This window comes from Heterocephalus glaber, unplaced genomic scaffold, assembly GCF_053883595.1.
Source record: "Heterocephalus glaber isolate CG9 unplaced genomic scaffold, H.glaber_assembly_v1.0 deba00001504, whole genome shotgun sequence".
In the NCBI taxonomy this organism is placed as follows: Eukaryota; Metazoa; Chordata; class Mammalia; order Rodentia; family Bathyergidae; genus Heterocephalus; species Heterocephalus glaber.
The window spans coordinates 46,764,867-46,778,295 of NW_028258324.1; the positions used below are offsets into that span (position 1 = coordinate 46,764,867).

Sequence of the window (13,429 nt, forward strand, 5' to 3'; positions counted from 1 at the left end):
GCCCTGCCTGACTGCCTATAGTATTTTAACTAACATGGCTGTCTATAATATTAGGAGTATGATCTGATCCCTACATCCTCTGCTCTAACTCAGCTCCATCCTCTCCTTTTTTGCAATGCCGGCTGGCATGCCATTCCTCAGTGAGAACACACACTCTGGCTCTCTGCCTCACTTTGCCCACCGTGCCTCAGGACCAAGCTCCTCACAGCCTGTGAATCCCGTAGTCTTCATGATTCAGCTATCTGCCCTGCTCCAGGACATCCTTTCTAATCTCCCCAGGCGGGTGAAGCCTCCCACAGTTCCCCTAATGAGCCACACTTGGGTCAGATTTCTGACTGGCCCCTGGGGCCATTAGGGAGTTCCGGGCAAGGCCAGTCCAGATTTTCTGGAAGGTTAAGATAGGCCCAACCCACTTGTCTGGTTCAAGGTTGCGTTTGCAGACCAGGAGGAAATTGTGCCACATTTTAAATGTTTAAACAACTAACAAGTCCTAGGTATTCAACAAATATCTGTTGAGTCACAAAAAGTTAGAACTCTGGACACACACATACAAAATGCAACGTGTGTTATTTGCACATTTAAAAAAATAACAATCCATAGTGCACTGCATGCAGTTGCTTAGTGGCATACAAGTTTCAAGTTCATCCTGTTTATATCCTCATCTAGAGACAAATGGCAGAAGTGAAAATTTACAAAGTGCTTAGCAAATGAGGCTTTTTTGCCCTGCCTGCTGGGGACTTGGGGAGCTCTCTGGGCTGTAGCTGGGTCCTCAAGGCCTCGCACTAAGCACCCACACCCTTTACCCCTGAAGATGTCCCACTGCAGCCCCCCAGGGTGTGGCAGCCTGCTTTATCCCTCGCCGCCCTACCAGCAGGGGGCGACATCGGCCCACCTCCCGCCGCGCACCCACTACCCCGCGCTGACACCCGCTTTTCCGGGTCTGCAGCGGGCTGATCCCGGCTGTATCGCCCGGTGTCTTGTCCCCGCCTCTCCCGGGAGCGCCTGCCGAGAGGAGGGCGGGGCGAGGGGGCAGAGTCCTGCCCCCGCCCCCCCGCGGGCAATCACCTGGGGCCGGTGGTGCAGGTGCCTCGAGGTGACCTTGCGGCGGGCTGGGTAGAGTCCCTGCGCAGGACGCAGGACGCGGGGCGCGAGCTCCGGCCGGTGAGTGTTGGCGGGTGGAGGCCCAGACGTCGCGCCTGCTTGCGGCCCGCGGCCTGCGGTCCACTGGCGCTCCTGCTCGCGGCTTCCCCGGCGGGCGTATCCAGTGCTTGTCTGTTCCTCGAGGGCGCGGGAGTGGGACCGCGGACAGAGAGCCTTCGTGCCCCGGACTGGGCCGCTGTGGGCTGGGGCGAGGGTGTGGGCGTGTGTGGGCGCCCCCTCAGAGCGTAGCGCGTTCTCCGGGGCCCCGGTCCCCGGAGGTTGGGAAACAGGTGGCGCCGCCCTCGCACTCCGGCGGGCGCGCTCACTCGCTCGGGATTCGCGGTCCGACCCACGGCCCCCGGCTGGCTGGGCTGGGTGGGCGTCGGGACGACAGGGGTTGAACCTCGGGAGCGGCGGGGGAGTTTGTTCCCCACGGCTGGAGCGTCCTGGCGCTTCCTCAGAAACCTGCTTGGCTGCCTCAGTTCCCTCTCGCTCACCCGGGCTCGCCCTGCGAACGCGGCGGCTGAAGCCACTTTGCTGACTCCCGCAGGTGATTTCTGCTGGCGGACTCCGGAGGAAGGTACGGCCCAGAGCCCCGCGAGGAGCGCCAGCAACTCAACTTCCAGAGATAACCCACACCAGCAAAGGATGTGAGTGATCGCTCGGCTCTCAGAATTGTTTTATGGGTGCCTTATAATTATATACATTCAAAACTGGGATTTTCTTTTCACTACTGTAGTATCCCCAGAATCGTCATTGGAAATGCCAGTGGGGATCAGCCTGGCTGCTGTGAGAATGAATCACAGGAACTTGGAACCTGTGATAGATAAACGATTTCTGGCATAATGTGCAGTACATCTTGTGGACCTTGATAGGATCCTGATCTGATTAAAAAAAAAATTTTAATTGAGATACTGGAGATTTGTACTCGTTATTTGATGTCTACTGGTTTTATTTAGTTTTTGTAATGGTATTATGATTGTGGTTTTTAATAACCCTTGTCTTTTAGAGTTCCTGACTGAAGTTGAAATGTGGGTTGGAGATTTGCTTCACAGTAATCCACATTCGAGGAGGCTGCTGACAGAAATGGGGGGAACTAGATGAGAGGACATTGGCCAAGCTGGGTGATGGGTGTGGAATCTGTACACTGTTTTCTGTTTTTGTGTATGTTTGGCGTTTTCCTTTAAAAGTGACTCACCCATCCTTGGGGGCCCCCACCCCAGGTACATTTTGCTCTGTTTGATTCTAGATTCAAGGCCATCCATAGATCCTCATTCTTTGTAAATTGGTTGTCCAGGCTGCTTCTCCAGTAACAAGTTTTCTTTTTTTCCTCCTGGGGTGCTGATTTATTTTGCCCAAAAGGCACAGATGTCAAAGCTGAGTGGATCAAGTTGATGCAGGTGGATGCTGGGTCAGCTTTTTCTACACAAAGGGTATTAGCAAGGCTAGGGGTTGTATAAAATGTGTTAGCAGTTTTTCCCAGTTGCTCAAATCCCTTCCAGGTTACACTCATCAACACACAGGCCAAGGTAGTGAACATGCAGCTATAATTCTAGAAGCATTGTATGTGCCAAAAGGTTTACATAAAACCAAAGCCCAAGATGAATGGAGATATTATTTGAAAGAGAGCTTTCTTTTGTGTTGCTTTTTATCTTTACCAGTTTGCTTCTGGGATCATGATATGTCAATATTTAGTGAGGAACTGATTCCTAAAAATTCTGCATGATTTTAAACATTGTTCTTTTTCTCTTAAAGAACTCTGCTTTGGCAGGGATGGGAGCGGTGTGTGGGTGTAATATCTGTATACTCATCTAGCTTGCTCATTTTTTTCCCTTGGGATTTACCTTTTGATTCTTACTAATTCTGCCACGCTAGATTAGTCTCTAAAAATGTTGATTTTTTTTTTAAAGGGAGCAGTTGAAGCACAATAAGGGGAGGCATGCTTCTGAAAGATAAACCCACAGTTTGTAGTAGCTTCAGTGTAGCTGAATTTAATGCCTCCATGATGTAACAAGAAAACAAGACAAACACGTGTGACAGCTAAAAAGTTAAGTGTTTGATGAATCCCTTCAGCCTAGACCTTGCCCTTACAGATTCACTAATGTAAAAGAAGTTGTAAAGATGCTTTAAAGATTCAGTTGAGGAATGCTCTAAAGTGTGTGCTAGTTTCACTGTAATGTGGGAAAATAAGAGAACCAGCAGATATCCTCTTAGTTGGAAAGTGTCAGTGAATTTGTGATGGTACTTTAGTGAAATTGTTTAGTTTATGACTCGAATTTCTTTGTATGAATAAAAGAAGTGTGTGACTGTTAAGGGACTCTATTTTCTCCCTCAGTTGCCTCTCTAATTTGCTAAAATGAACATGGAGAGATAAAGGAAATTCACCAGGCTCTCAAGTGACCAGTGACCTAATGTTCACTCTCCTCTTTAGAGGATGGTGAAATTGAACTCTGGAGAGTTAACTGCTAATAGCCATTTTTAAGGAATTACCGCAAGTGTGGTACCATCTTCTCCCCACTTCATGTTTTTGAAGGGGGATAAACACATTAGAAGAGCAAATTGCTCGTTTGTTGGCCTTGAAATGAGAGGAAAGGGTGTTGGCAGTTGAGCCAACAATATTCTACCTTGGTAGGCACTTTGCTGTTGTGCGCATCACCTCATCCCATCCTGAGGTGGTGCAGCAGTGGTAGAATGTTATTTTGCCTTTTAACAGGTGGAAATATGAAATGAAGGCGACTAAGACTTACGTTGTTTCTTCAGGGTTATAGCAGAAGGAAACTTAAAATTTATTAAGAGTTCCTGGTAGTTTTCACACACTTGTTTTTAATTCTCACAAATCTAGTTGGATTTTGTAGTTCATTTTGCAGTAAATGGTAACTGTGGCTTAGAGAAGTTACTAGTATGCTTGAGGGGTTGGAGCTAGGGAAAGTAGAACCAGTCCCAGTTCCTTGGGATACTGACACAAGAGAATCACAATTCAAAGTCAGGCTGGGCAGCTTAGCAAGACCCTGTCTCAAGGAAACAAACAAAACCAAGATTGAATCCTAGCTTTGTGGAACATGAGGTCTGTGTTACTTCCAGCTGCTGCAGTTCCACACTGCTGTTAGTAGGCATCGGAGTAGCATAGCCAGAGCTGGGAAGTTAGTCTTTTTACTACACCCTACTGCCCTGGTGACATATGGGGGCCCGGGCCACATCCAACTGAGATACTTTATCAGGCCAGCACAGAGTTAAACAGGGAAAAACAAAAAAAACTGCCATTGAAAATTGGGAGATTGCAAATGTTCTACCCCAGGAATTCCCAGAAGTAGTATTGGAAAGGCCTCCCCTTTGGGAAGGGTGGTACATTCTAATTTCCTCTGGCCTCCACTGCTCCCTGAAGTGTTTCCTTCCCTGAGGTTGCACTGTTGTTTCTCTTACGGTAAGAGATACGTGTGTTACTGTCCAAAATGGGATAACTGAAGATATATTGATAGGCCCTTATCTTCTGAGGAAATCAAAAGGTTGTGTTTATTCTGTAGTCCTGTGTCAGAAGAATGAACACAAGTTAGGTTATTTTTTTCTCATATCCTGCCTGCTTTTCTCTTATACACAGAACTTTAGATTTGCTGCCTGTGCAGTATAAAAAATGGAGCCCAAGTGTGGGCAAGCCTCAGTAGGGAAGAGGAATGCCTCCCAAATCACATACCATGAATGCTCTGTGAGTGGAAAGATGAGTCTTGTGCACCTTGGGGATTCTCAGGGATGCCGCATGTGAACAGGGTCCCGAAAAAGCCCTCCCTCTTTAAGCACCATAACTCTGGGACCCAAATAGATGCTGAGAGTCTCCCAGGATTTGCAGTTTCCCTCTCACCCTTCTCTACCCACTGCGCTCCTGCTAATGAGAAATCTGCTCTTACACTAGGCATAGCCCATCAGAAATCCTTACTGGGGTTAAGGAACCTAGGCACCATGGAGTCTGGCCCCTCAATGTTTCTGCAATACAAGGCTTAATTTCCTCCTCTTGAATCTTTTAGAGGTCCTAGGACAGATGTCCTCACCTCTGCCCTTACCTGGAGCTTCATCATAGCTGAAGCTTCTACTTGGATCTTTGTTTCCTTTTGGAGTCCTGAATGTTCAGAGCCCTTTGTGTGTGTGTATTGGCATGGAGGAAAAACGAACCTCATGGAATGGTTTTGAGGAAAGGCCAGGTGCTACTTAAAGACCTCTGTTGCTGGAACTGCCAGACTAGCTATGAATATGCCTTAATGAGGTAAGAAAAAACAGCAAGGGCTGCAACTGGAACCCCTGATTTTGGCTGAAAGAAGCAAGTTGAGAGAGACCTGGGGGATGTAGCTCAGTGGTTCTGCCACCTGCCTCAAAAGCGCAAGGTCCTGAGTTCGATCCCTGGTACCAAAAAAAAAGAAGTTGAGAGGCAGAGATGTTTTGTAAATGCCAGACCAGTGAGTTGATTGGATCCTTTCAGGGGAATTTGGGACTTCACGGTTGTGCTTCTGGGATGGTTAGTGCAGTAGCTCCCTTGTCAAGGAGAAGTGGGTGATTCCATGTTTTCCAGAGCAAACAAAGGCAAGGCAAATCAGTCCTCAATGTGGACTTTGCCAGATTGCTGGGATTGATTTCTGGTTCTTTTGCCACCTAACTGTGTAACCTTGGCTTATTTTTATTACCTCACCATCTCATTTCCTCCCTTAATATTGCCTGCATCCTAGAGCTTTGAAGATTAAATGGCGCATCAGGAGTTCCTCCCAGTACTTGCAGGTTATAAGAGTCACTGTGAGTCAGCTATTATTATTGGTGTTGATGGGGCCTGCCTCCTTTATTTTCACTTTACCGAGGGCAGTCCCTACTCTATCATGTGGTCAGAATAAGAGAACAGGTATAAGTGCTTTCCAGCTCTGACCCCTCTGTTTGCAGAATGAGCCAGGGGCTGCTGCGTGGCCTTTGGGCAATGTTCTCCAAGAATGCTAACAAATCATTTGGTGTGGCAGCAAGTTTGGAATTGATGAGAGCTGGGCCTGAGCCTTTGGCTCTGAACCCAAGGCTTTGTCTCTCTTGTTTGGGGATTAATCCTCTCTGTCTGTGAAAGCAGATGGAATCCCCTGGGATTTTATGTGGATGAAACTGCAGCCTGTTGTAGAAGAGCAGACCTGTGTCAGCGAGGGCACAGAAGCCCAGCTGCAGGTATGCCCCTGCCTGGCAGAGGTTAAGGCTGGGTCCTCTGGGCATCCAGTGCTTCTTGTCCCAACTGGAGATAAGCATAGAAATATCATGAGGGGCTAACAGGATTTTATGAAATCCAGACACTGGCACAGTGAAGAACTGTGTCTGATTTTTCCCTTTTTGGTAAATTTATAGACTAGATATACTATCAGGTTTACTTTTTTTTTTTTTTTTTTTTTGGTTCCGGGGATCGAACCCAGGTCCTTGTGCTTTTGAGGCAGGCAGCGGAACCACTGAGCTAAATCCCCAGCCCTTGTCAGGTTTACTTTTTAACTTGGAAAAGTACTATTGATGCCATTAACTGACTAATATTTCCACTTTAAAGTTTTAAAGCATTTTGTAGTTTTTTTGTTTTGGTTTTTTGGTTTTTTTGGGTACTGGGGATCGAACTCGGGTCCTTGCACTTGCACAGCAAGTGGCGAAACCACTGAGCTAAATCCCAAGCCTCGTATTTTGTAGTTTTAAAAAGGGCCAATTTGATCCTCAGCCAGTGATGCAGATTTTTATTTTTCTGCATTTGTTTGTCCTGCCTTTTGCTGCCTGTCAGGAGAGGCACAGAAGTGCACTCGCTGAAATGGGAACATGGAATGGGTTTCATTTTACTTTATCCTGAAGGTAGCATGGATTCTCATTTCTTAGGCCTTCAAGTAGTCCTAAGGAGTGGTTGCGTTCTGGGAGGGGAGAGATTGTTAGTTGAGGTGTTTCCAGGAAGCTGAACATATCGGTTGTGTTCAGGGAAGTTGAATGGAAGGGTAGCAGGTCCTCCGAAAGGAGCTGAACGAGATCTTCCCTGATGACAGCTCCCGCCCAGACCCATTCAGTAGGCTTTGGATGCTCCCTCCCCCTGTCCCAGGTGCAGACTCATAGCTTCAGCCATCTAGTCTACCTTCATCAAACCCTTTGCCTTCCACCTAAACCCCTAGCCAGGTATTGTGTTCTGTGGAGAATTCCTCCAGCCCCCATACCCTTACCCTATTCCCCAGCTAATGGGGCCCAAACCCACAGTGCCCCAATCCTTGAATGGTTTTCTCTTTTCTCCCCTTCAACACCAACTTTCTGTTGGTGTCCTTGACCTCCATCCCTAATCCTGCCCTCCAGCTTTATTGTATTCTAGAAGGTTTAAAGGGAAAAAGTCTTTTATGACCCCATCATCTTAAGATCCTAAGATGTTAACATTCTGATGCATTTGCTTTCCTTTTGTTCTTTAAATAAACTTAATAAATGTAACACTTTATAAACATTTAACTCATTTTATGTTACCATTTTAACATAGTCATCATGCTATGTTCAGTGTTTCATTGCATTTTCCTATGTCTTTGTATTTTTAATGACTGCATGCCATTTCATCCTTTAATAATTAGAAGGCTGAGGGACTAAGAGTGTAGTTCAGTGGCAGAGCATTTGCCTAGCATGCACAAAGCTCTGGGTTTGATTCCCTGGCTCCACAAAATAATAAATTAATTAAAGAAAATTAGAGAAGTAGATGGTTGCTGACTTTTTAGTATCATAACTCATTCTGAATGAATATAATAAACCTTTGATCCCATCTCACAATATTCAAGATGCATTCCTATGATAATTAGTCAAAGATTTTGAAGCATAAAAATTTTCTTATTACAAAAGCAATAAATTTTCATTATGGGAACATAGGACAGTGTCTTAGTTACTTTCTCATTGCTGGGACAACATACCTGGCACCCACAAGTTAAAAGAGGAAAGGTTTATTTAACTCACAGTTTGTAGAGGTTTCAGTCCATAGTCTGCTGTTCCCAGACAGGGCAGCATGGCAGAGGGCCATCACAGAGGAGAAACAGTCCATGCAAGGCAGGCAGGAAGCAGCAAGCTCTCAAGGGAGAATGAGGGAAATATACCTGCCAGGCCACGCCCACAGGAATGCACCTCCTCCCATGAGGCTTCACCCCCCAATATCATTCCCAATTACAAACCTGTTGTGGACTAACCGGGTGTCACACACCCAAGATCTAGTCACCTCTGAAAAGCCCCACCTGTGAGTCTGTGAGTCTTTGGGGAGGACAGCCAGATATAAACCACAACAGACAGCATTAGAAATAAATGCACACTCATATTCTCACCAACCAGAGATAGATAGCTGCTGTTGGGGTAACTTGACATCTGCCCTTCAGCATGTGTGCCATCTGCAACCTGGCTTTGCTGTATGTGAAACAGGAAAGTTGCTAGAAATGCAGAATCTCAGTGTACCTTGACACATAGAATCAGAATCTGTCTTCATTCTGAATCAGATCCACATTCAAGTTTGAGAAGTATTGGTTTATAGGGCTACAGCTTTATCAGTCACATATGGCCTGGCATTAATTACCTCATCTAGGTATACACATAACATTTTTCCTCTTTACCCCACACTGGGTTGCTACTGGATGTACCACTGGTTTTTAGCCTCCTGCCACCCAATACTGTAACACTGCAAGGGTGAACACAGGCTTCCCTCAGTAGCCCTGATTTAGGGATTAGTGGAGCCTGGAAGGCTAGGGGAATTACATCTCATCTGCCTGTGAGAAGCCCTGCTACACAGGGCTTTATGTTGTTTCTGCCTTTGAGAATTATTTTTGGCAATGTTTTCTTGTTCTTTCTTTATTTTTTATTTTTCTTTCTTTTTTGGTACTGGGATCGAGCTCAGGACATTGCGCTTGCAAGGCAGGCGTGGCACCACTGAGCTACATTCCCAGGCCTTGTTCTTTATTAGAGTTTGTTTTTCTTGATTGCAGGTAGTGGTCTGTAATTTGACTAATTCCCTATTGTTAATAAGTTGTTTTGATGCGGCTAGGGGAAGGGTGTTTCATAGGCTTTTCCAAGTGTGCTTCAAAGCTGTTCTAACAGTGGTTCCTTCCTCCAACTCTGATTATTTCCTTATAAACTCTTTTGTTCAAACAGTAGGTCAAAAGGCACGAACGTTTTAAATACTCTTTAATATGCAGCAGGAGTGAGAAACAAAGTAAAAATAAGGACTGAAATGTATAATGAATGTTGAGAAATGGGAAGAAAGTGTTCAAATGGGAAGGGGAACAAGGGAGGTGGGAGGAAGAAAAGGAAGGGGCAAGAAAAAAAATGAAAATTGAAGGAAAAAATGGAAACAAAGCTTTTGTACATGCGGAGGGAAGAGGGCTTGGGGGGAATAAGTTAAAATTTATTTTTAAAATAAATAAAAAATTTTTAAATGCACCAGGAGTATAGGAAGTGCCCCAAGACAATATTCTGACTGGTGATGTAGTCTGTAGACAAGCTGTGCGGGTCAGGGTTATGCCTCAGTCATCCTTACACCTCCAGCCATGGGACTCTGAGGTGTCACTGAGAGGACTGAAGAGAGAAGTGATGGAGGCATGGGCAGCTGCCTGAGGTAGAGACCTCTCCCTGGGCCATGTCCTGAGCTATGATAGATGCCATCAACCAGGTAGCAGCCTCCTTCAGGTTGTGTCCCCACAGTTTTACCCTTTCCACCTAGGGCCCGTCTTGCAGTGGTTCAGGGCATGGAAAGTAGGGTGCCTGGACCTACAGGGAATGGAGGCCTGAAATGACTACATGGTAAGTTTGGAATCCGTGGGACCCGATTGACACCCAGCTTTTTTGCTTCCTAAGCATGAGACTGTTAGGTTAGCACTTTTTCCTCCCATGAGATGAACTTCATGTTAAGTAAACTTTATTCTGAAAAGTATACTCATATTCTTACGTTTAAAAATAGTGAAGTATCAGCATTCTGTCTGTAAATCAGTCACAGTTTGAACTTGGATGCCTAGAATATATTTGTGGCCTTCCATAAATTTTTTTTTTTTTTTGGTACCAGGGATCGAACTCAGGACCTTGCGCTTTTGAGGCAGGTGGTAGCACCACTGAGCTAAATCCCTGGCCCCCATAAATTTTTTTTTAAGTAAATGAGTATATGAATATATAAGTGAGTATATGTATGTATGAGTATATGAATGTATAAGTAAGTATATGAATATATAAGTGAACTTGTTAAATATATGTTAAATATATGTTAAATATATTTTGTATGTGTCACCTGAAAAAATATTTTAAAATAAGTATTAAATCTTTAGCCATCATTTATATTAACTAGTTGACATTCACCTCCTCTCCACAAAGGAGAACCAAAGTAACAGATGTATGTATAGGTGCACTTTGAGGTGAGTGAGTGACCATGGAAAAACACTGGAAATCAGTGGAGAACAGATGAACCTTGTAAGGTTCAGAGAACCAGGAAAACCTCATAATAACATGACTAAACTTCTGCCACTGTGCCACATCTTGCTGTCTATTTAGGTCTTCTTTAGTTTGTTTTGGCAGTATTTTGTAGCATTTAGCCTTTATTAAATTTATTCTTTAGTATTTTGAGTTTTTGAGTCTGTTATTTTCTTAACCTCATTTTCTAATTGCTGCTGTATATAGAAATGCAGATTTTTTGTTTTTGTTTTATTTTATGGTTTTGTTTTTGTTTGTTTTGTTTTTTGCAGTACTGGAGATTGAACTCTGAACTATATCTCCAGCCCATTTTCTATTATTTTGAGACTGAATTTTACTAAGTTGCTCAGGCTAGGATCAAACTTAGTTATCCTCCTGCCTCATCCTCCCAGAATGCTGCAGTTAGAAGCCTGTGCCACCATGCCTGGCTTAAAATTGTAGATTTTCAAGTGACCTGCAGCTTTACTAAACTTCCTTATTCCAGTAGAGTTTTTAAAAGATAATTTAGGATGTTCTGTATACATAAATATCATCTACAAATAGTTTTACTTTCTAATCTGTATGCCTCTCTGCATGCTTCTTCCTTGTCTTACTAAGCTGGCTAGCCATCCTAAAATGTTGAGTAGAAGTGGTAGGAGCAAGTATCTTTAGCCTTATTCCCAATTTTTAGAGGAAAGTGGCCAGTCTTGTACAGTGATGACTGTTGTAGATTTATAATAGATGTCATTCATCAGTTTAAGGAAGCCCTGAATCCCTGGTTTTCTGAGAGGTATTTTATCATGAATGGATGTGGACTTTTTATCAGTTTTTTTTCTGCATTTCTCAAAATGGCCCTATGTTTATTTTTCTTTGTTCAATTGAAGTAACTATGTCTCTTTCATCTTTTGGCACTTTCTCCTCACCTCAGATTAGAGAAAAGACCACTATTAGTTTTGATGTTAGAAAATTGTGGCAGCATTCATGGAATGTAGGTTCAGGAGCATGATTTAGACACTTTGAATCAGACAGTCTCCATAATATAGTTAAAGCACCATATGTATTTAGGTAGAGTTACTTGTTTTGAGGGTCCTGTCTGCCCGAAAAGACTTGTCTTAAATTCCCACCGTTAGTCTTAATACTTTAAAAAAGTTAATCTTAAGTGTGTATATTACATTTTCTGACGGGAATGGAAAGTGTTTATGGGAATTGAGCAAGTTGGCATATATACTGTATGTCTGAAGTACTGTTGCCAAGGACTTAAAAAGTGAGATCTGAGGGACTGATGAGCTCAGTTTTCTATTAATTGCTGCTTTCCAGGTCATTATATGTTTAATCTGATAATAATGTGAAATAATAAGTAATATATATACTAGTCTCTGCCCCTGGTTCCTGACATAGAGCTCCTAAAACTTTTGTAAATAGGGTTGGTAGGGTATTCTTTAATTCTCTATTTGTTCTTTGACCCTGATTTCTGACAGAGAGCTCCTAAGACCTTTGTAATTTCTGGAGTGATAGGAGTGTCTAGTATAAAGCTTCTAAGTCCCTTGAGATTTCTAGGGTACGGAGCTGCTTTTGTCTTAAGAAGATGTTATTGGACTCTGCCTTCCGATGGAGGCCGGTTGTCAGGGTAGCTAACACCCTCAGGGTAGCCCCATCCTCTGATCTTCAAGAGGGGAGAGGAGCTGAAGGAGGAGTTGACCACCAGTTGCCAGTGATGTAATGAGTCATGCCTACGTAAAGAAACTTCCACAAAATCCCCAAAGGATAGGGTTCAGAGAGCTTCCTTGTTGCTCAACACAAGGAGGTTCCTGGAGACTGTGTACCCCGAGAGGTCATGGAAGCCCTGGACTTTACCCTGAAGTCTGCTTTGTCTGAAAATAGCATGGCTCTTTCTAATATTTTCAGGTTCACGTTGCGTGGAATATTTTTTCCATCCTTTGATTTTTTTTAATCTGTGAGTTTCTTTTTTAATTAAATGTGTTTCTTGTATCAGCATTCTGTTGGATTTTGTTTCTTGATTCAACCTGCCAGTCTGTTTCTTAATTGGAGGTTGAGACCATTCACATTAGTTATTACTGATAGATATTGACTTATTCCTGTCATTACCTTATTTTCCTATTGTTGATTCTCTTTCGCTTCTACTTAACTGCTCACCCTATCTGGCATTATTTATTCTATTAGACCTTTTGTCATTGTTAGCTTCATTGTCTCTTTCTAAGATATCCTTCAGAATTTTTTGGAGTGCTGCTTTGGAGGTCTTGAATTTCTTTAGGTACTCTTTGTCATGAAAGTATCTTATTTCTGCATGAGTTTTGGAAGATAATTTTACAGGGTATATCAGCCTGGGTGGAGATTGTTTTCTTTTAGTGCTTTAAACACTTCACTCTGAGTTCTTCTGGCCTTTAAGGTTGGTGTTGAAGAGACTGCTGTAATCCTAATGGATTTTCCTTTATAAGTGATTGTTTTTCTCTAACTGCTTTTAATATTCTGTTCTTCAGTTGGATTTCTGAGATTTTAGCTATGATGTGTTATGGAGAGGTTTTTTCCTGATTGTGCCTATTTTGGTTCTATGTTCCTTGGATATCTGTATATTAAATTGGTCCCTTGTTTGGAAAATTTTCTGCTGTTACTTCAGTAAACAGGTTTTTATGACATTTGTGTTGTCTTCTGGTTTTTTTTATATACATTTTAGTGAATCTTCATTAGTTGTCTTCGTGTCCTCTAGGAACTGTTGGATCCATTTTTCATATTGTTGTTTCTAAGGTGTATCTAATTGGTCAACAATAGCTTGTCTTCTAGTTCTGACACTCTGTCCTCACATTGGTCACTTCTGTCCATAGTTTCAGTAGAATTTTTAATCTCCTGAATTTCTCCA

General features: G+C 43.4%; 1 protein-coding gene across 12 annotated transcripts in view; it reads left to right on the forward strand.

Annotated features, from left to right (window-relative positions):
* The first annotated feature begins 1,026 nt into the window (after positions 1-1,026).
* Positions 1,027-13,429, forward strand: part of Gpr160 (G protein-coupled receptor 160) — a 38,834-nt gene continuing 26,431 nt past the window's right edge. For 10 of the 12 annotated variants that reach the window (XM_087186505.1, XM_087186508.1, XM_021254065.2 and 7 more), the window contains exons 1-2: positions 1,027-1,161; positions 1,691-1,790. The gene's annotated coding sequence lies outside the window, so the exon portion shown is untranslated. Of the gene's footprint in view, positions 1,162-1,233; positions 1,339-1,690; positions 1,791-13,429 lie in introns of those variants that run through there. The other 2 variants (XM_087186507.1, XM_021254055.2) reach the window with 1 other exon arrangement.